Here is a 22841-nt window from a genome sequence, read left to right as displayed (position 1 = left end):
ACATTTTCGATAACCCTTTTTAAAACATTTTCTCTTTCATTCATTTCATTTTTTAAAGTTGTTTTCAAAGTAATTTATTGATAGGGGACATATTGTGTTTTTACTCTAAAATATTTATCAGTATGGGCATATGGTATAGCATTTAGGATACTTGTTAAGAGGTACATATCCTATATCAGTGTATCTGGGGTTGGTAACACCTTCAGCTCTTCACTATGGTTTCTTGCTAATGTAGACACTGGCAGGGAGTGGTGATGACGCAAATGATTGGATTTCTGCCAGCAACGTGGGAGATCTGGATTGAATTCCTGGTTCCTGGCTTCAGCCATCACTGACACTTGAAGAGTAAACCAATAGATGGGAGTTTTCTGTCTTTCTGTATCTCTCTCTCTGCTTCTCAAGTAGATAAATAATTTTTTAAAAATGTGAGGTGACTAGAGACCAAGAATCAAATTTAGAACATCCACATATTTGTTAAATAAAACTGTGAAACATTTTCTATGAGTCTTTCAAGGATTTGCAGGAGATACCATTGAACTTTAATGGTATCCATTTTTATGTGAAATAAAAGGTTTTCCTGGAGACTACATCATTGCAATATGTTTTAAAGATTTCATTATAATTTTAATATGAGTCTATAAAGTCAGCCATGTTGATGACATTCTGCTACACATTTGCATTTCTACTTTCAATCTGTTTTGCTTCATTAGCTTGCCTACAAGCAGTGCACTGAATGGATTTGATGTGTCACCTTCATAACCTTACGATAGAATTATTTTTTGTTAATTCCTGTTAATGCAGGTGTTCCACCAGTAATTGTATTTATACAATTTTCTGTAAAATATTGATTTTTCTTAAATAATTAACATACAATTGAAAATTTATCTTCAGCTTCTCTCATTGTTGAAGTCTCTAAAGAAGTAGTTCTTTATTTCAGTATTGAAACTGAATGTAGAAAGTACAATAAATTGACATAGACCAGAAACACATGTTCCTTAACCCAGCTGTACAACATATGTCATCCAAAATACAATTTGCTTTAATACTATTTAAACCAATGTCTAGTGTTTTTTTTCTTTGCACCCTTGATATTACTTTCTGGAAAAAAATCTTGCTTTCTTGCCATATTATATTTTAGCCATTTTCAAATTATATCCATAAAAATCTTTCTGAACATTTTGTTTTGGTTTAAATTCTGTATAATTTTTTAATTTTCTAATTTTATTTAAAGATTTATTTATTTATTTGAAAGGCAAAGTTACAGAGAGGCAGAGACAAAGAGAGAGAGAGAGAGAGAGGTTTTCCATGTACTGTTTCACTCCTCAAGTGACCATAACAGCTGGAGCTATGCAGATCTGAAGCCAGGAGCCAGGAGTTTCTTCTGGGTCTCCCATGTAGGTGCAGGGGCCCAAGCACTTGGGCCATCCTCTACTGGTTTCCAAGGCTATAGCAGAGAGCTGGATTGGAAGTGGAGCAGCTGGGACTCAAACTGGCACCCATATGGGATGCTGGACTGCAGGTGGCAGCTTTACCTGCTATGCCACAGCGCCGGCCCCAAATTCTGTATAATTTTAAATAGAGTGTTGCCTGATTTCAGTCACTTTTGAAAGAAACAAATCTAGAAGTTTTCATATTCTGAATGCTTTGTTGTTAAATATCTTTCTAATCCTGTTTGCTTCTCACCAGTACAAGCTAGCACCATAGATCAAAATAAGGAAAGTTCCTCTGTAACAACAGCAGAGATAAGTCCATATTTCAAATAATCTATAATTTTGAATATTTTACCTACTGGTTGCACATGATTCAACAGCCATGGTCTTCAACCTTCCAGTATGACTGGTGCAGAGTAGCACTAGGAACAGAGAGAGAGCGAGCCGTCTCTGTCATGTTCTTGTTCTTTGCTTGAAATACATTATCTTTCATTAATGGCTTTCTTTCAGAAATATTGTTAAACCTTTGTCATTTTGTGAGTTGATTTAGTTCACACCAGATAATTACAGGGAAATCACTTCATCAATCACGGTAAAACGATATATTGCAAAATGATGAAAGAAAATGAACATATGAGAAAAGTCTTCCACTGTGACATATCAGGGACCCTCTGTGGTGAGGTCTAATACTACAGGAAGTATGTGACTGTCTAGCACACAGACCATACTGGCCCAGGGTACCAGTGTCAGTCCATATTCAAGTAGATTGAATGTTAGCACTGATCCTTTCATTCTTATTTTGTAGATGACAGTTAGTGCACATAAAAGTCTAGTTGGGGTTGGGTGTTGTGGGGTGGGCATTGTGGTTTAGTGGGTTTAACCAATAAATGGGATGCCCGCATTCTGGGTTGAAGTGCCACTCTTGAGTTCTGGCTGCTCTACTGCTGATCCAGTTCCCTGTTATGCACCTGGGAAGCTGCTGACGGTGGCTGAAGTACTGTCACCCACCTGGGAGACCAGATGGAGTTCCTTGTTCCTGGCTTCAGACTGGCCAAGCCCTGGTGGTTGTGGCCATTTGGGGAGAGAATCAGTGGAAAGCGTATCTCTCTGTCTCTCCCTCTTTCACCCTGCCTTTCAAACAAATAAATAATAAATCTTTTTTAAAGAAGTCCAGTTGTAGTTCCAGGCACTGGGATCTGCAAGTTCAAGGGCCCTGAGACAGTTGTATGCTTGGTATGTTCAGGGAACAGTGCAGATGCCAATGTAGCTTTCACGTATTCCCGTGAGAAATTGTTTTAAGAAAACTAGTTTTTCACAGACATAAAAATGAAAAAGCTCTTCTCTTTGGAACCTTGGCCATGCGATTGTTTTCCCATCCTTATGTGAGTAACATCCTGGTCTTAGGAGAACAACTTTGAACTGGCATTTTCATATTTCTTCCTCACCCATTTTGGCTTTTCGTGGTGTAGCAGCCTATGGACCAGTCACTAGAACATTTTATTTGAGTGGATAATCACTGCCACCTCTTACATAGACATTTGGTTAAAAATAATTTTATAATAATCTTGCCTTTTCCTCTGAAATTGATTCTCCCAGTGAGGGAATAGGAATGTAAGAAGTGTTGAGGAGAATTTGCTACACAGGTCTTGTTTATTTTGACTTCAGCATCAGACTTAGAGCAAAGAGGGTTGTTGTTATATTTTCTAGTGTGTCTTAATTTCAGGTCTCCTTCAAAAGGCGATGATTTTATTCACATATTGTTTGGAAATTGACACAGTAGGAAGGACAAAAGCATTTCAGTTCTGGGTACCACTTAACTGTGTGGCTTAAACATGTTTTTTTTTTTTTTTCCTGAGCCTCAGTTTCCTTATCTGTAAAATGGGGTGCTATGGAATGAAATTGCTGTCTTGTAGGTTTAAAACATTGGAGTATTCTCTTTTATAGATCAGGGATCTGAGATTCAAAGAATCTGTTAATAATATCTCACAAGGCTTTGTAAGGATTGTGTATTGAGGCAGTTATTTGGCACACAGTAATCATGCAGAAATGGGTTTGCATTCATCATTGCTATTATTGTAATTAGTGGAGGAAGTAATTAGAGGAAATAATCAGTAAAGGAAATAATTAGTAAGTAGTAATTAGAAAAGTAAGCATGTCTTCTGTACCAATTTTATTTTCTCGGAAATTAAGAGAAGCAATAATGTAATTGGATTTCTCCAGAAACACAGATGAAAACCAAAGGCACTAAGTCAGATAGAATCATCTGTGATGACTCCTTAATTCAGTACAAATTTTCATTTTTGCTAAACATGATATTTCTTTCACTTTTTAAAAAAGATTTATTTATTTGAAAATCAGAGTTACACAGAGAAGGAGAGGCAGAGAGAGAGAGAGAGAGTGAGGTCTTCCATTGCTGGTTCACTCCCCAATTGGCCACAATAGCCGGAGCTGAGCCAATCCAAAGCCAGGAACCAAGGGCTTCTGGGTCTCCCAGGCAGGTGCAGGGGCCCAAGGATTTGGGCCATCTGCTGCTGCTTTCCCAGACCTTAGCAGAGAGCTGGATCAGAAGTGCAGTAGCCGGGACTCGAACTGTGAGTAAAACATGCTATTTCACAAATTTACAAAGCGCTTATGGGATCCAGCACTGCAGGCAGTAGCTTTACCTTCTACACCACAGAGCTGGCCCCTAAACATGATATTTCTCTTTTTTTTTAAGATTTTTATTTATTTAATTGAGAGGTAGAGCTACAGACAGAGGGGGAGACAGAGAGAAAGGTCTTCCTTCTGGTGGTTCACTCCCCAAATGGCCACAACAACCGGAGCTGCGGCCATCCAAAGCCAGGAGCCAGGTGCTTCTTCCTGGTCTTCCACGAGGGTGTAGGGGCCCAAGGACTTAGACCATCCTCCACTGCCCTCCCAGGCCACTGCAGAGAGCTGGATTGAAAGAGGAGCAGCTGGGACTAGAACCGGCGCCCATATAGGATGCTGGCACCGCAGGCGGAGGATTAACCTACTGTGCCATAGCGCCAGCCCCAAAACATGATATTTCACAAAACATTTGCAGTATCCATTACAACCAGAATTTATTTTCATACAGTTTAATTGGTTTATAGCAATGAATCCTAAAACTAATGTATTTTATAAGGGTAAATAACATGAAATGTTTGTCCCACTTAAAAATAGTATAGATTTTTAAAAGGAAGTGCCTTAAGCTATCGAGAATTTACGGCATATAACTGTTGAGCTCTGTTTAGAGAAAGTGGACTGTTACTCTGTCCATTGTACTTGTCTCTGTGTCTGCTTCCTCTTTGTAAATGAGGATAGTGATAGCAGCCATCACCAATGACTGTTCTCAGGGTGGGAAATTATACATGCAAATTCCTTAGCACACGGGAACAGCGCAAGGGACGTTTCAGACTACTCTGGTTACTCTTGGGGTTGTTTTAATTTTATTTCACCAACTTTTTTAAAGTCAAGGCACATCTGCTGTCTTCTGTTCAGTACTTTTGAGTCCTGGATGTCACTGGAGGACTTCTAACAGCTCTTGGGGTCCCTCCCTGTGAGGTGGCATTTAATGGCTTCAGGATGTTGCCTTGTGCTTACCGAATAACCCATCGCCCTTTAATTGGAAACAGCATAGGAAAATCATCATGAAGAGAAGAAATCATTTCAAGTGCTTTGAAAATACAAAAGAAAATAAATTGTCCCTGGTAAGTAAATATAGGATACTGATCTCTGAAGAGTCAGGAAAATTCTGTGCCAGGGCCTTTGGCAAAAGGCAATAAGCGTTTCATTTCCTCCCCTGTCCCCACCCACACTCTTGTCTTCTAAATTAGAAGATGTTCTTATAAGGCTGCCTTTTCTAAGTAAATGATAATGTGTTACACTCCTTGGTGTGTTTAGCTCTTCCAACAGTGGTGAGTTATTTTCATCAGTCAAGATCAAGCTAAAATGAAAAACAAAATCTGTGAAAGGGAGTGGTGGATAATATCATAGAAGTCATCTGTATTTTTTTTTCTTTCATTAAAACTTAACATTTTCCATTGGAGGGTGCTCAGCGTGACTGTTATTAGATTGAATTGTGTAAATATTCTGTTACATCTGTTGGCTGGCGCAGGAAGTCAGAGTGCAGGGATCCATTCCCAGGGCTCGGATCTTTTGCCTGGCTGCCTGCCAGATGGGGAGATGTTGACCAGAGTAGTAGCATCCTGGGGCAGAGCGCAGTCAGGGAGAGGAAGCTTGTCACTCAGTCCTCCCGCATGTCGAAGTGACCTTGCAGCCCATGTTGTCTAGGTGACCGTGGGTCCCATCGGCTGCAGACGCAGGGCTGAGAGTCGACACAGATACGATTAAGGCTCCTGTTGGGATATTTATTCCATTATGTTCTTCATTATCTTCCCCTCCTCTGACCCTCTGCTTCTCTTTCTCATTTGAGAAGGAAAATTTCTTCTTCGTCTTCACTGTCCCCATTCTCTTTTCTTGCACTGTTATATTCATAGGCTTCTTTTTCCCGGAGAAGCTTCCTGAGCAAACCAGGACATAAAATCTATTGTTGCATGACCTGCAGAAGAAAGAGGAACAAAGACTGTGTGTGTGTGTGTGTGTGTGTGTGTGTGTGTCTGAGAGAGAGAGAGAGAGAGAGAGAATGAATATAGGAAGTTCTGTGCAATTCTCTCTTGCGTATTTTTCACAGAAAGGTAGCAACATACTCAGTCTTTGGAAGCAGAGATGAGGTGAATTAGCCTACAAAGCTATTCCATTCTTGTAGGCATTGCATGATTTTCAGGGAGCGTTTTAGCTGTCCAGCACCTCACTTATGGAATTCTCTACGTAAGGTTTTCTAGACCCTTTATCCTTCCATTGTGCCCTAGGGTCCTGCTCTCTTTCCACCATCCACACAGCTTTCCTGTGTGGGCCACTTGCTTCTTCCAGTGAGGGTGTTCTCATTTTCTAACAAACATGTCATGTTTAGTCTTCCCTCAAGTCTGTATGATTTTTCCCCTGCTTTTTTTCTGAAATAGAATATTCCTCTAATTAATTCCTCCTATGTACAGAATAGATAGGCAATAAAGACTTTTATAAAACTGATGGATTAACAATGATCCTTATTTTTAATTTAGTAAGTGATAAAATTGCATTCAATCAAAACAAGCATTTATTTTGGGAGTAGTTCATATACTTCATTCAAACCTTTGAGGATGTAATTATGAGTTGAAGTTCGTAATCTGCACTAAATGCCAGTGGAAGCTGGAAGATACTTTTGCTGCAGGATTAGAAAGGATGGAGGGCAGGGAGAAGCGTACAGGGGTGACAGGGACTGGGGTCTGTGGCACAGCCTGAAACAAGGATAATCTTACAAACTGGAGTTACAGCGAAGGCCCCAGTGCCCTGGAGTCATGGTAGCGAGGTGACTTCTTCGGTCCTTGGTATGAGTTCTTTTTTCGCATTCACACAAGTCCTATTATTTGTTATGATATAGAAACTTGTTTCTCAGTCCTATTTCTAGTTAAAAGGTTTGCAATTTTTATATACTGCTCTTTCAAAGTGAGAACCATATCTTTCCTAGCACCTGGGCTCTTCTAAAATAGTGTTCTTTGGGTGGATGATTAACGTAAGCCACATGTGTGCATGACTAGGTATGTACAGCAGGCTTTTATACCTGTGGAAAGTATACTTTTATATTTGTTGAGTGAATGAATGTGCATCTTTATTCTTAGTGTGTGAATGGCAAGAACTAAAAAGCCTGACTTTGCTGATGTTTTATTTGATGCTTTTTAAAAAGAACAATTTATTTAAAGGGTGATTATAATAGTGACAAATATATTTGTTTGTGTGTCTTCATGTTTTTGCTTGATATGTAGTAGCAAGGCACAACGTTGAGAGGCTTAATGAGAAGACCAGTGGTTGAACTGAGAATCGGGAGTTCTAGGCATAAATCTAATTTACCTTTACTGTTATCTTAACTACATTGCTGAAACTGGCTCAACCTACTGTATTTATATTATGGTAGATTTAGAATAGATGACTTTGAGACCTATTTTGTCTATTTGAAATCAAGAAGACAACAGGAAAAAAGAAATGCCCATGCATGCTTATATTTTCTCTGTTAATTTGAACAGGAAAGTATTTTCTCAAAATGGTAAGTTTATTTGCATTTCTTCAAGTCATAATTTGCAGGATATATGTATTTATAAAAAGCAATAAAACCTTATAATGGTATCTATTTAATGTATACTTTCACTTGATTTTCCTTTTTTATGCTTAAAATGGCATTTCAGTGAATTGATATGAAAGTTTGCATTTTCTAATGTTTTTTTTTCTTTTCTTTTAAATAGATGTTTGTTTTTATTTCCTTACATATTTTCTAAATAATAAGGTAGTTCCCAGAAATACCAATTTAATCAATATTTTCATAGATTTAAGCACAATTAATGTTATTATAAATCTAACTTCGTTACTGGACTCTAAATGCAACATCATTGATAGCGCTTACATTTACTTCTCTTTCGTCTTCTAGAAATGCTATGGAGATAATGGACACGGACCATCTCCTAGAATTAAACCGTTTTTTTCCTTTGTTAAAATGGCTACAGTAATCTGACCTAACCATTCACTTCAGTGAAGCACCCTAATACTATGGGGACAGAAGAGGCAACGTATTTACAATTGTTCAACTGTTCTTGAGCTTTTCTCATTTGAGTAAAATATGCCAAAGAGAAAAAGAAGTGGTTGTTTGTACACTTGACTTGATTAATTTAGCTCCATGTCTCAAATTGTGGCTTTTTAAAAATCGCATCATGACCCTATTCCATGAAAAGATTCCTTAAGATTTATATTTGAAAAAAAAAATTAAAATTCTAAATTGAAAATAGCTTTTATTTTTGGATTATAAAAAGTGACACACTGTCATTGTAAAAATAATTCAACCATTGCAGAGAAGGATAAAATAATATAAAAACAATATAAAAAGCATACTAGCCAATAATAACACATTATTAACATCTTGGCAAACAATTTTTCTGACTCCTTTCTCTGCGTACATACCAACTCACCATCACTCTTACAGTCCATTCTATATAAAAAGTATGTTGCTTAATATGCTTCCTTATTAGCAGATCATGGACATTTTTCAGTGTCTGAATACTGATTTACATTACAATTTATAATGGCTGTAGAGTATTACCTGGTGGGGAGTGAGCATAATTTGCTTACTCCATTCCCTACCAGACTTGCAAGTTATTTATAATTTCTACCCATTAAAATAATGCTAAAATGAATACTTTTATATATGCAAAATATGTTTGTGTACTTATCTGATCATTTCCCTAGATCAAATCCCTGGAAGTGAAATTGTCAGTACAAGCATATGCTATATGGTGGCTTTCTTAAATTTACTTCTTCTATTTGTGTGTGTGAAAATTAAGAATGTGTGGATTAATTCAGGACTATTATATAAAAAAGGAATTTTCCTATTGATACATGTGACTCATTATTATATTAGCCAATATAGATTTTTTTTTGCTGATACAATAAGTAGGTGTAACATTCAAATCTTGACAGTGTATTTCCATTCCTAAACATTTAAAAATGTTAATAGTGATTTGTAACTTTAAAAAATGTCAAAATTTTTGATAGAAAAAATTTCAAGTATGTTTCAGTTCTTTCAAATTTCCAGATGGTTTCAGAACAAACATTTTTCATAAATAAGTATCTTAGAAGTGGTAGGCAAGGAGATATTAATAGGAAGACCAGGTGTGTGGCTTTCCATGGAATTATCAAGACAAGATAGATAAATCAGGTTTAAGAAAATCTATCCTAAATAACCAAATTGGATCTCTCTTTGGAGAGGTATGGAAAATAGGTGTATGGATGATAAAGCTATATATAAAAGTAGTGCGGCCGGCGCTGCGGCTCACTAGGCTAATCCTCCGCCTAGCGGCGCCGGCACACCGGGTTCTAGTCCCGGTCAGGGCACCGGATTCTGTCCCGGTTGCCCCTCTTCCAGGCCAGCTCTCTGCTGTGGCCAGGGAGTGCAGTGGAGGATGGCCCAGGTGCTTGGGCCCTGCACCCCATGGGAGACCAGGAAAAGCACCTGGCTCCTGGCTCCTGCCATCAGATCAGCGCGGTGCGCCGGCCGTGGCGGCCATTGGAAGGTGAACCAACGGCAAAGGAAGACCTTTCTCTCTGTCTCTCTCTCTCACTGTCCACTCTGCCTGTCAAAAAAAAAAAAATAAATAAAAATAAAAAAAATAAAAAAAGTAGTGCTAATAAATACCATTGTAGTACTGTTTTCCTAAAGTTATAGGGTCCATTTCAAAAGAAGACCTTCCTATTAGGAAACACATCGTTGAAACAGTTTTTTTTTTAAAGATTTATTTTATTTATTTTAAAGAGTTACAGAGAGAGGTGGAGACCGAGAGAGAGAGGTCTTCCATCTGCTGGTTCACTCCCCAGATGGCCGCAATGGCCGGAGCTGCGCCAATCTGAAGCCAGGAGCCAGGAGCTTCTTCCAGGTCTCCCATGTGGGTGCAGGGGCCCAAGGACTTGGGCCAACTTCTATTGCTTTCCGAGGCAACAACAGAGAGCTGGATCAGAAAAGGAGCAGCTGGGACTAAAACCGGCACCCATATGGGATGATGGTGCTTCAGGCCAGGGCTTTAACCTGCTGCACCACAGCACCAGGCCCCTAATTTAATTTTAAAATGGTCCCTGACCTGATTTTTAGAAAATGAAACTAAATAATCTATGCTTTAAAAGATCAAGTCTAGGGACTGCTTGATTGTCTGGCATTGCATGGGGCCCTAGATACACACACCTAGCAGCCTGGCCGGGAGTCCAGCTCCTCCAGAAGCACTCGCACTGAAGAGTGCCTGGCTTATGTGCACTCTCAGACATCCCTGAGACACCACAGAAAGCACCTGTGATTGTAACTTTACCCTCAGGGATGCTTAATTTGAGAGAGTAGTCTTGCAGGATGGTGAGACATGGAAGGGATGAGACTGGTAGAAATGGACAACTCTTCCATTCCATGGCCTTTAGTTGAGTTTTGTGGTTGTAATGGGGCTGGTCCTGAGTGATCCTGGGCTACAGACCTGTCTCTGGGAATCTTAACCTTTAGGGATTGATATCACTTTGGGTGTAGAAGAGAGGAGAGCCTGTGGGTTGGAGAAATGCCCATTCCCTGGCCTTGCCCAGGGACAACGTCTCATTCCAGCATACAGTAAGAGTGTAGATGGAGGCTGTAGGAAGATTTTCTATGAAGGTCACAGTATTGGCCAAGCCAGAGTCCAGTGACAGTGTGGGCAATAGCACTATGGAGAAGTGTTTTCTGCCTGTTTCTTCTCATACACAGACCAGTATGGTAGAGGCAGATGTGAAGTGGGTTGTGGTCCATGCCTTGGCCTTGCGAAGGCTGGAGCAGATGGAGGTGAGTGAGCTTGTTACTGAGCAAGGATGAGTGGAGGGAGTGGTACATCTGCTGCTGGGGCTTCTCAGCCTACAAACACCCAGTGATTAGCGTCTCTGGGGGCATTGTGATTGCATGGATGTCTGTGTGATTCCCACAGCACAGCCTGCAGCCCTATCTCAGACGCTTGCCTGAAGTTGAAGTCCACATACTAGAGGCTGTCTGGAAACACAAAGTACAAGCGAGATGACACAGGAACTCCACAATGGCTTTGACTGATTGCTCTCAATGTGTTCCTGGTCTCTCTTACTTGTTAGATGACCTGAACACAGTTCCTCTTTGTACCCCACTATTTCTGTTACACTTCCAGAGTCAGTGTTTTCAATGTGCCCCAAATCATTAATCTAGCTAGCATCTCCACGATCGTCCGCTCGCCTCTGGGTTGCCGCCTTGAGTGTTGGATCCTGTGTTTGCAGCAGCGCGTGCTGGCTGTTTCTCACTGTTGTTTGATCCTAAAGATTGATAATTTCTTGCACATTAAAAAAACTCTATAAATATCTGAGAAACCTCTTAGATTTTCCTATTTATTATTTGTCTTGTATTGCAGTGTGAGTAAAGGAAATTATGAAAATATTTTGATTTGAGAAAAGCTAATGGGTACAAGAATGAAATTTTGAAGCAAGTTTATATTTGAATTATCAGACTTATCAAATCATTTTATGCTATCCCTGAGCCTATTATCATGGATAATTGAGAATTGCCGGCATTATCACTGCATGAACTTTCTTGGTCATCCATTAGTATGGATCAGTCACAAAGCATTTTCTGTGCCTGTCTTATAAACTCCAGATGTATGTCTGAGATTAATTCAATCTTTGTTTTCCTCCCTTCACCGTTGGTTTTCCTATTGAACTCTGTCACCTTTCAAGCAGCTGGAGTAGAAATACCAGTATGCTATTCTCTGATGCCTGATCCTTCCATTCTTTGTCTTATTTTCTTCGTGCGTGCATAAAAGTTTCTTGGCATATTCCTATGATAATATTAAAGCCTCCACATTTTGCTGTTTGTATAAAATCTTTGAGTCAGAGTCTAGCATTTAGAAATTAACATCCAGAAACTCTTTTGAGATCATTAATTCTAGCTGAGATGGGGTATGGGCTAATGTTCATTGAGATTACAAATTCCATTTTCTTTCCTTTTTAAAAACATTTTATTTCAGAATATTTTTAAATTTACAGAAATTGTGAAGTAGCCATACAAAGAATCCACTTCCTTTATTATTAACATCTCATAGTGATATATGTGCCACTGTTAATGATCCACACCCAGCTTCCCCTATTTTATAGATCCAGACTCCTTCTGTCCCTTTCACCTCATCCAGCCTATAGTAATCAACATTGTGTGTCAAGTTGAGGTTGTTGATTTGTTTTAGCTCCCACCTGTGAGGGAAAACATATGGGATTAGTTTTCTGTGCCTGGTTTATTTCACTTAACACAATGTTCTCCACTAGCATCCATTTTGCTGCAAATGACTGGACTTCATTCTTTTTCATAGCTGAATTGTATTCCAGTATATGTGTGTATCTCCCACCTTTTCTTTATCCAGTCATCTAAAGATGGAAACCTTGGTAGATTCTATATTTTGGTTATTGTGAACAGTGCTGTTCTAAACATAGTGAAGCAAGTATATCCATGATACAATGATTTTATGTCTTCTGGATATATACCCAGTAGTGGGATTGCTGGATCACACTGCAGTTCCATTTCTCATTTTTTAAAGAAATCTCTATACTGTTTTCCACAGTGGCTGCACTCATTTACATTCCCATCAGCAGGATGTAAGAGTTCCCCTTTCTACACTGTTGGGCTAGCATTTGTTACTTTCTGTTTGGAATTTCATGATCCTCACCGACTTTGAATTCAGTCTCAAAAGCTTACCCAGGTTGGAGTGACTACTTTGCTCTAAAACATAAGCCAACATTGTTGGCCCCTGCCCCCAAAGTCCCAAACCAGAGCTGCTGCTACAAATCCCATTTTCATCCAGGGACCTTTTGTCTCCCTCTATGATAGTTGTAAAATACCATGAGCACACAGGCTTATTTAATTTCCCTTGAGGCACAGACATGAATTGACAGGTTAAGCCGATTGACAGGATTGAGTTTAGGTGCAAAGTAAGACTGCAGAATGGCAACAACTGAAAAATATGGAAAGTATTAATAGGATCATAACATTTTAGAGTTTGAAAGAGACTTCTCTGTTGATTCAACTTTTACCTAGATGGGGGACTTCTTTTTACAACATTACTAACAGATAAACAGCCAGCCTTTAAAAATTTGTTCTGATCACATGATCCAATCAAATCTAAATAATTCACTGGTGGTCACCAATACACAAAGAAAAATCGTTCTTTCTATTTAGATGAAATTTTTCTTCTTGTAACTTCTACTCATTGATTCAAACTCAGCCTTCAGTGAAATACAGAACAGTCTACTCCTTCTTCCTACGACAGCTGTTCAAATGAAGACTTGTCTAGGAATTCCAATCATTCTTTTCCTCAAGTTTATCCTTTGAATGGCACACATCTACCTTTAAGCCCTGGCTTCTAGAACAGTACATTCAACGTTCTGCATTTAAGAAATCTCTTCTGTAAAGTGATACCAACTAGATACTGGTTCAGAAAAATGACTTTAAGGTCTTGGTTGGCCAAGCTCACTATTAATACTGCATGACATTCAGCACTTACAAAATTGCAGGCAACATTGAAAGGAAAGCGTTTTGCTAAGCAATTATTATTATTTCTGTTTGCAGCTTTAACCACAGGTTGTTTTTTTTTTTCAGTAATTTTCCAGGTTGGGTCCATAACCATTAGAAGAGCTTTTTTAGGATAAAATCAACCATATATCCTAGATTTATGGTTTCTAACTAATTTTTAGCATCAGCTTTTGTTATTCCTTTTAATTCAATAAGCATAAAGTTGTAATTTGTTTTGTATTAGATTGCTGTGTTATGTAACAATCGCTATGTTAGATTCTAGGGTGAATATGACATTGTCCTTGTTCTTAACTTAAATATCCATGGAAGAGGCTGACTTATAAACAAGGTGACAAAGCTTTAAAGAGATGATAAATAATGTACTACAAAATCATGAAGAAATTAATTCTGCATAGCAGCATCAGGGAGCAGAATAGTTCACATTCAGGCTGCAGCCTGAGGTCTGAATTGGACAGGTAGCTTCTTTACCTAGGCAGAGACACAGGGAGCGTGCATGAGCAGGGCATTGTCAAGGAATGGCAAGTGTGCTGAAGAGACCTCTACCATCGGAAGAGAGTGTCGGTTCTGGTGATGTGGTGACCTCCTTTATAAGCATTGCAATAAATCCCAGTAGCCTCAATTCAATCAGATGGAATTCAGAATGTCCCCCAAGTCTTTGTTTTCTTTTGTTTTTCTTTGTCCATGCATAAAAGCTCGTTGGCATGTTCCTATAATAATATTCAATTATCTCCACATTTCTCCATAGCTTGTATGGTCTTTGTGTGTGCATCAAAGGCAAATATGTTGTGAGAAAAACCATAGTTAATGTCTTGATCCTCCACCACCCTCGAAAGAGTTAAAAGATACTTTTTTAACCTCTTCAGTTTATTAACTCAGAGGTTGAGAAGAGCTAGGGTTTGAGTATTTTTTTATTTCAAATGCATTACCTTCATTAAAAACTCTTTCTCTAAATTCTCATTAAAGATTTTTAAACAGAAATGCATCATGATCTCATGTATACTTAGCAACATGACTGATGGCAACATGGGGATGGATTGAAGGGTGGAAGTTGGAGAATAGTGACTACCATACCCTTTGTGACAAATAGCAAGACTGTAGATGTAATCCAGTTTCGCCAGGGATGGAAAGGAAGAAACATAAACAAATTAGAAAGATCTGGACCATGGATGGCAAGGTCAGGGAAAGAGTTGACAGTAAATTGGAGCTTTTATCTTGGATGACAAAAGGGTGAGTATTGTATTTATTGAAAGATTGTGTTAAATAATGAAGAGCAGTTATGGGAGAAAGAAAATAAATTGAATTTAAATAAATTGAACTTGAGTTACCTGTGGGACAGAGAAGGGACTGTTTAATGGAGAGTTAAGAATATCACTCTGGGAGCAAGAGAATGGAAAATGCTAGAGAAAATCTGGGGATAATAATAGTTGAAAAGCACGAAGCATAAAGCAAAGAGAACAGAGTATGGACACTTTCACGGTATTTAAAGTATAAGTAGAAAAAGAGGAGCCAAATAAGAAGTTAAAAGAGGCCACTAGAAAGATAAAAATTTCTGATAATAACAATAATATTTTAGGGAATGTGTTATAAAAAATAAATACTGTGGGGGCTGATGCTGTGGTGTGGTGGGTTAAGCTGCCACCTGCAATGCTGGCATCCCATATGGGCGCTGATTCAATTCCCAGCTGCTCCACTTCCAATCCAGCTTCCTGATAATGTGCCTGGGAAAGAAGCCGAAAATGGTCCAAGCATTGGGCCCCTTGCTGCACCTACATAGGAAACCCAGAAGAAGCTCCTGGCTCCTGGCTTCAGTCTAGCCCAGTTCTGGCTGTTGTGGCCATTTGGGGAATGAACCTACAAATGGAAGATCTCTCCCCCTGTCTCTCCATTTCTCTTAACTCTGTCTTTCAAATAAAATTAGTAAGTCTTTAAAAATAAATAAATACATAAATACATAAACACATACATACTGAGAGGTTTAAGGAAGAGGCAGATAAGAATCCCATGTATTTGACACCTGGTAGTGGGGTGATATTGGTGACATTTTCTCACTAAAATGGTAAGGATTTTGGAAGCAACATAGTGTTTGGCTGAGAAATGCAGGCACTGTGAGAAAGGCTGCAAATAGGATGTCACTGGTGAGAAAACAGAGAGTGAACTTGGCACCTGTTTGAGGGAAAAGATGATCCAGGAAAGTGTTTTCTAGAGTATTGGAAGGACAGAGAGAGAGTGTTGGAGAGGAACTCTTACAGCAAAATCAGAGGCGTTGAGAAGAACTACAATCAACCAAACTTAAGTTTTTATATATTTCAAAAATATTGAATTTTAGAGTTATATGAAAAACATAAAAATAAATTAATACATTCATTATCTCAAAGCCTTCTAAGGCATTTGAGGCATGGATCATCAATTTTTAATTATTTGTTCGAAAAATTTTTTACTTTACTTTGAAAAACAGGAGAATAGAGATGAATAACTATAATTCTTGCTCATAGCACATTTTAAAGTTATTTTTAATAATGTCACCAGCACATGTATACTCAGTTCCCCTAACAAAACACAAGACAATACCCTTGTCCTACACTATGGATTTCTACCCCATGCCTTTCCCCACCCGTGGCAACCAGGATCCTGAATTCTATTTCATCATCACTTATATTTCTTCTTATATAGTTTGACTTAATATTTATGCATTCCTAAGAGGTAGGTATTTTGATTTTAACTAGTTTTAGCTTTATAAAAATGATACAATGTTATTTGTAGTCTTTGGGGACTTCTTTTTTCTACTAAAGACATCACCACGGTATCTACCCTACATTTATAACTGGTTCGTTTGTCTTGTCTGAGGTATAATATCCATGTGTGACTCTTCCAAAGTTTACGTATCATTCTTGTGTTGATGGGCATTTGTGTGGCTCCTGGGTTTTGCTCTTGTGCTGCTAGAACACGTTTCCTGCTCTACTTATAAGAACAAAGAATATTTTGCAGAATGTGTTATCAAAAATAAATATTGCAGGGTTTAAGGAACAGGCTGATAAGCAAGGGCTTCTTTTCATTGTATTGCTGGGAATGGAATTGCAAGGTCTAGGTTTGTGAATGAGAAAATGTCAAATTCTTTTTCAAATGAATGCATGAATTACATTTCCACCAACAATGTACAAGGAATCCTCTGGCTGTGCATTTTTTTTTTTATTATTTTGACAGACAGAGTGGACAGTGAGAGAGAGAGACAGAGAGAAAGGTCTTCCTTTGCTGTTGGTTCACCCTCCAATGGCCGCCGCGGCCAGCGCGCTGCGGCTGGTGCACCACGCTGATGCGATGGCAGGAGCCAGGTACTTATCCTGGTCTCCCATGGGGTGCAGGGCCCAAGCACTTGGGCCATCCTCCACTGCACTCCCTGGCCATAGCAGAGAGCTGGCCTGGAAGAGGGGCAACCGGGACAGAATCCGGCGCCCCAACCGGGACTAGAACCTGGTGTGCCGGCGCCGCAAGGTGGAGGATTAGCCTAGTAAGCCGCGGCGCCGGCCTCTGGCTGTGCATTTTGTCAACACTTTATATTACTGGCTTTTTAATTTTTGTTACTCTTCTCGATATAAAATGGTACCTCATTGTAGTATTGATTCGTATCCATCTGACCATCAAGGACTGTCTCTCCACATGTTTATTGACTGTTGTGTTTTCTCTGCTATAAATTACCTATTCACATCTTTAGAATAATTTCCCATTGAATTATTTGTATCCTTTTTGATTAGTATAGGTACTTTATATGTTTCTCATATTAAACATTGTCAGTTATATGTAATAGTGAATGACCCCCTGACTTATTAACTTGTGTTTTTATGTTATTTAAGGTTTCTCTTGATAAACAATAATTTTAATATAGTCAAACATTGATTTAATAGTTATTATTTTGGCATATTATTAAACAAATATTTTGCCTACCCCAAAGTCCAAGATATTTGCAGATTCATTTACTATACTATCAGGTTTTCAAATTATTATTTTAAAATGCTTTCTCTGATATTTTGCATAACATACATTTTTATAGTCAACTTTCCATTTTTCTTAAATGCTGTTCCTTAAATTCCAGGGCAAATTTGTTGTTTTCAAAATAGTCTGTTTTAATCATCTTGGAGATTAAAAATAATTCGATTAAAAAGCAAAATCCCCCTCAAATTCAGAGTATTCACACATTATAATCTGAGTGAGTAATGATATGGGTTTTGTGACTTAACAGATGAGAATCAAGTGCTTAAAGTTTTGATTTCTTCTGGTGTAGCTTTGCTATGTGGGTAAGAGAAGCAGGATACATTTTGGTCAAAACAGAAGCCTAGTTTTATTCAATGCACATATGTTTGCATATATGTATATGTATATCCCTTATTACATATGACTGCCAGGCAGCAACACCAATAAAAATATTTCAGTCTGTTAGAAATATTTTGGGTTACTGCAGAGGCATCATCACTTGTAGTTTACAAAGAAATATTTCATTACGTTGTGTCATTTCTGTAGTCCATTCTGAGAGACTGACTACAAAAGATTAGTGGTAGAAAACAGCTGCAAAACATGAGTGTATGTCAGAAGGTTTATGGAAAGTAGAATTAAAGAAAATTTATTTTGATACAAAGAAACTCTGAGACCCAATAAGTTCATGGAAAATGTGTATTGTGAAAAACTACATGTATCAAAAAATGTTGTGCCAAAATAATCTTAAATTCCATTTTTCCATGGACTTTTTTAACTTCAGAGAATGAGATGAGTTAGAGAGATATCACAAACTTTATATGGCAGTTCCTCTGTCAAATTTGAGTTGGGGAGGAAATTAATGGAAAGATGCATGATCCTACCTTTAACAATATTTTCCATTTAGCTTTTTCTACGAATTCTTTGCCATGCAAAAACTCATGTTATACAAATTCCCTAGAAACTTAAAATTCTTTTTTTACAAAAAAAGATTCTTAAATAAATCTCTTGAGCAAAGTAGCCAACTTAGAATTCCCAGCTGCAACCAGATGTCATAACGTTTGCAGGGAAAGTAATGTTCTTTTATGTTAACATTTCACATGTGCCCAGGTGTGTTTATTTATATGATTTATTTATATATAATAGATTATGGTACAGAGAAAGCATTAAACAAACCTACTGATGTGTTTGGCTGAGTGGTTCATCCAATAGCTACTATATTTTATACACTATTTCATAGTATTCTGTTCTTTTGTTGAGACTATGTTGAGAGAGAAATGGAAAGAGGTTTATCACTAGAAACAGGTTTGATTTCCTTAAAAGGCAATTGTTTCATTTTTCTTTTGCTTCTCTGGTGAATTGGCTACACACTGGGAATAGTTCTCTTATGACTCATTTGCAGACCAGCACTACAGCATATAGAGTTCAGATAAAATTATGATGAAAGGGACCTTAATTAGGTTGTGTGGAATAAGACAGTAATTTTTAGAAGAAAACATTCTTAAATCTACTTTGTAGATAAAATAAATTTCTCCTGTAAAAAACACTGAACCCAAACATTGATATAAACTTTTCACTTGCTTTTTAAACTCAGTATATCTAGTTTTTAAAGTATTTGCCAAAAACATGACATATATAGTTAATAGATTAAGTAGTGATATGTTAATTTCTTTTGAGTACTTTGAAGATAATTCAAAATAACTATTTTAGCCAAGTCCATCAAATCACATGTTAAAGAATATTGTATCAACCAGATTGCAGAGGCTGAAATAAAGACCAGTATAAAACAAAATACACATCTTAAAAATTCTGTAGCAACACCAAACAGAAGTGACCTTTGCCATTTTGAGCATGGTGTTCCCAGTGAGAATAGCCTTTGAATGCAGACTCTGGCTCATTCACGGGCACAGGGTGATTGCTTCAGGAGTACCTGTTGAATACTTACTCAAAGGGACTTGCTGACTTAATCCTTACATCATGTGAGGCAGGGCAACTATAAGGCATTAACTGTAAGGCATTAACATGATGGGAAGTGCTGATGATCACCACACTCATTCTTTCTGGTCTGGATCAAGCCTCTTTATCTCAACCTTGTGCTTCTGTCAGTCATTTGGAATTATGAGAGTTGGATTTTTTTTTTTTTTTTGACAGGCAGAGTTAGACAGAGAGAGAGAGAGAGAGACAGAGAAAGGTCTTCCTTTTCAGTTGGTTCACCCCCAAAATGGCTGCTATGGCCGGCACACTGCGCCAATCTGAAGCCAGGAGTCAGGTGCTTCCCCTTGGTCGCCCATGCAGGTACAGGGCCCAAGCACCTGGGCCATCCTCCACTGTCTTCCCAGGCCACAGCAGAGAGCTGGACTGGAAGAGGAGCAACCAGGACAGAATCTGGTGCCCCAACTGGGACTAGAACCCGGGGTGCCGGCACCACAGGCAGAGGATTAGCCAAGTGAGCCACGGCACCGGCCAGAGTTGGATTTTGAGCTGAAATTTCTTTATAGTCATTGTACTTAACCACATTCTTCTCTCATATTTTTGGCTACTTTTTACATATCAAAGTAGTTGAATAAAAAGAGAAAAATTTGTTCCCGTTGGATATCAACTTTTTAAACTGTTTTAATGTTAATAAACGCCAACTAAAGGCTCATCATGAATCAAAATAGGCTTCAGGAAAGCAAAGATAAATGTTACAGTGTTCTTTTCTTCAAAAAAACTGACACTACTGTAGAAGGAGTCAAATATATGACCAGTTTAAGTGCAATAAGATTTGGAAGTGTTGATGTATTTGATGGTATCGGGAACAGTGGAGGTGCAAGAGAGGATGATCAAAGATGATTAGGAAGTTTTCTAGAAGATGGAATATGCAGGATAAGCTGGAGATTGAAATGCAAAAATGTGTCTGTGACTGGAGGAGAGGACCACAGAACTGTTGGAGGCAGCAGCTTTAAGGCATAAACAGCACGTTCTGTTGAGAGTCTCTGGGTGCAGGGGTTTGCTCTAACGAAAGTCTCCAAATATGGAGCAGGCTGAGGGTGGACAAGAGCCCACAAAAGATACCATTGGGAGTTAGGTGGGAGCCACATCCTGGAGGGGCTTGTGCTTCCTGCTGAGAAGTTGCAGTTTTATTAAGATAATGGAAATCCATCAAAAACATTTTAACCATGTGAATCATATGATCAATCTACTGGGTGGGTGAGAGGTTGAAAACTGGGAGAGCTGTTATGATTACTGTGCTAGTAAAGTTGACAGGGATGAGGAGCAGGAACAAGGACATAGATGCCATCGATGCAAAAGAATTAGGTTCTGCAGGATAAGGTGGTTGAAGAGATGTGGGAGGCAGTGAAGGAGAAAGAGGACTATGGGATGACAGGTAATTGAGAACATATTAGTGTCATTATTTAAGACCATGCCTGTAGAGAAGGAACAGCTGCACAAGAAAGCTAACGAGTTCACATTTATGTGTCTGGAGCATGGGTTTCCTGAAGGACAATCAGGATGTCTGGTAGGTCATTGTTCATTAGGACTCAGAGCTTGGGGAAAAGGAAGGATTTGTAATTCATCTGTGTACAGCTGCTGATTGAAGTCATTGGAGTGGGTGAGATCACCCATGTCATGAAAAACAACTTTTATCTGAGTGATCCAGCCGCACACGTATAATCAGGAACACTTGGCACTTACAATGGGCACACCACCAAGTACCTGTTCTATCTTGGACCATAGGCCCTAAAAACAAAATAACCCACCATGGAACAGAGGAAAAGAAATAATTTTCTTAGTCTTTCTCTAAACTCTAAACTGTGAAGTCATTTAAACATCAAAAAAATTGTAGAAGTTTTGGTGCTATGTAATAAATACTTTATGCTCCAATTTTATTAAAAATTGTGTAACAGAACTTTTTTCTGAGGTGGAAATAAATTTTAAATTAGTATTTTCATAAGACTCATGTGATCCAGTTTTCTTTTTGTACGTGACAACCAGCGTGGGCAAACTGACCTCATCAAGCATGATCTCTTCTCTGGGAAAAACTTACTGAGATCAACTGAGGTTCTTTCCTTGTCTTTAAATGTCGGTATTTTTAGGGTTTCATGGCCAGTCTACTGCCTTCTCACTCTAAACACTGTTTGCTTGGAGATGATTTCATTCTCAAAAGTTTGACTACCATCATAATGTTCAAGACTCATATTTCTGTACCTTCACCCTGGATCTTGCCTTCAATTCTATCCCATGCACAAAAGCCAGGCTGATAAAACTGTAACACATATCTGCTCATGCCACTTTCTTGATTAAAACCCCATCTCCAGGGGAAGCTACAGCCAAAGCTCTTTAACTTGGATAAACGGATTCTTTGTTAACAATGTCTTATCATTCTCCAGTCTAATCTTTATTATTTTTATTATTACTGAAGTTTTAAATTACAACAACACCAGATTGCCTCTAGTTATTCTTCTTATGTGATATACAAAGGTACTACAACAGGTTCATGGAAAAAATATTAAAAAGTAAATTTGTTTTGGTGCAAAAAATTGAAATCCATGAATATGAGGGAATTTTCAACAAAATTCGTGGAAATGCATGCTATCAAAAATATGTGTGGATTTCAAAAATTTTTTGCACCAAAATAAACTTGTTTTAATTCCATTTTCTACAAACTTTTAGACACCCCCTCATGTGTCTGTACACACACACAAATGCTTTGTTTTTGCTATTCTATCTTTGCTCTTGCTTCTCCCCCAGTATGCAGTTTTCTCCCTCTTCCACATAGCTGTCACCTCCCCAGATAGTTTACCTTGGCCCAGAGTTAATTACCTTACCTCAGTGTTTTCATGATATTGTGTACATATATTTGTCACTTAACACATTGTTCCACAATTATCTGTTTATCTGTTTCCATCACTGTATTGGGAGCACGCTGAGGGTTTGGACTATATCATATTCATTTCTCTGAAAATTAAGAAGCAGAAGAAATATAATTCAAGCCTTTCTTAGTGTCTAGCATATGTTTATAGAATATTCAAATAAACAAGAAAGAAGTGGAGGTCAAAGGCAAGCTCACATGGAAAATGTATCTTTGTACTTCCATGTAATATTTTAGCCATTGAGTAATTCCAGTTACCATGTGCAGATTTGTTTCTCTCAAGTTGCTTTCACTACCAGTTCTAATTATTCGATCCTAATCAGGTGCTGCCTAAGGTAGACATTCCTCTATAGGTTGGACAGGGCTATTTCTTTCCCTCAAGATACCTGTAAGTTTTAGAGAAAAAGAGATTGACTTT

The 22841-nt window shown here is 38.3% G+C and overlaps 1 protein-coding gene across 1 annotated transcript in view; it reads left to right on the top strand.

The window, feature by feature from the left end:
- The window catches only part of SYNPO2 (synaptopodin 2), a 194813-nt gene that overhangs the window by 20841 nt on the left and 151131 nt on the right, over nt 1-22841 (top strand). The window lies entirely within an intron of this gene.

Source organism: Oryctolagus cuniculus, chromosome 8, assembly GCF_051225735.1.
Source record: "Oryctolagus cuniculus isolate XC-2025 breed Fujian yellow rabbit chromosome 8, ASM5122573v1, whole genome shotgun sequence".
In the NCBI taxonomy this organism is placed as follows: domain Eukaryota; kingdom Metazoa; phylum Chordata; class Mammalia; order Lagomorpha; family Leporidae; genus Oryctolagus; species Oryctolagus cuniculus.
This window is presented reverse-complemented; position numbering and strand designations above follow the sequence as displayed.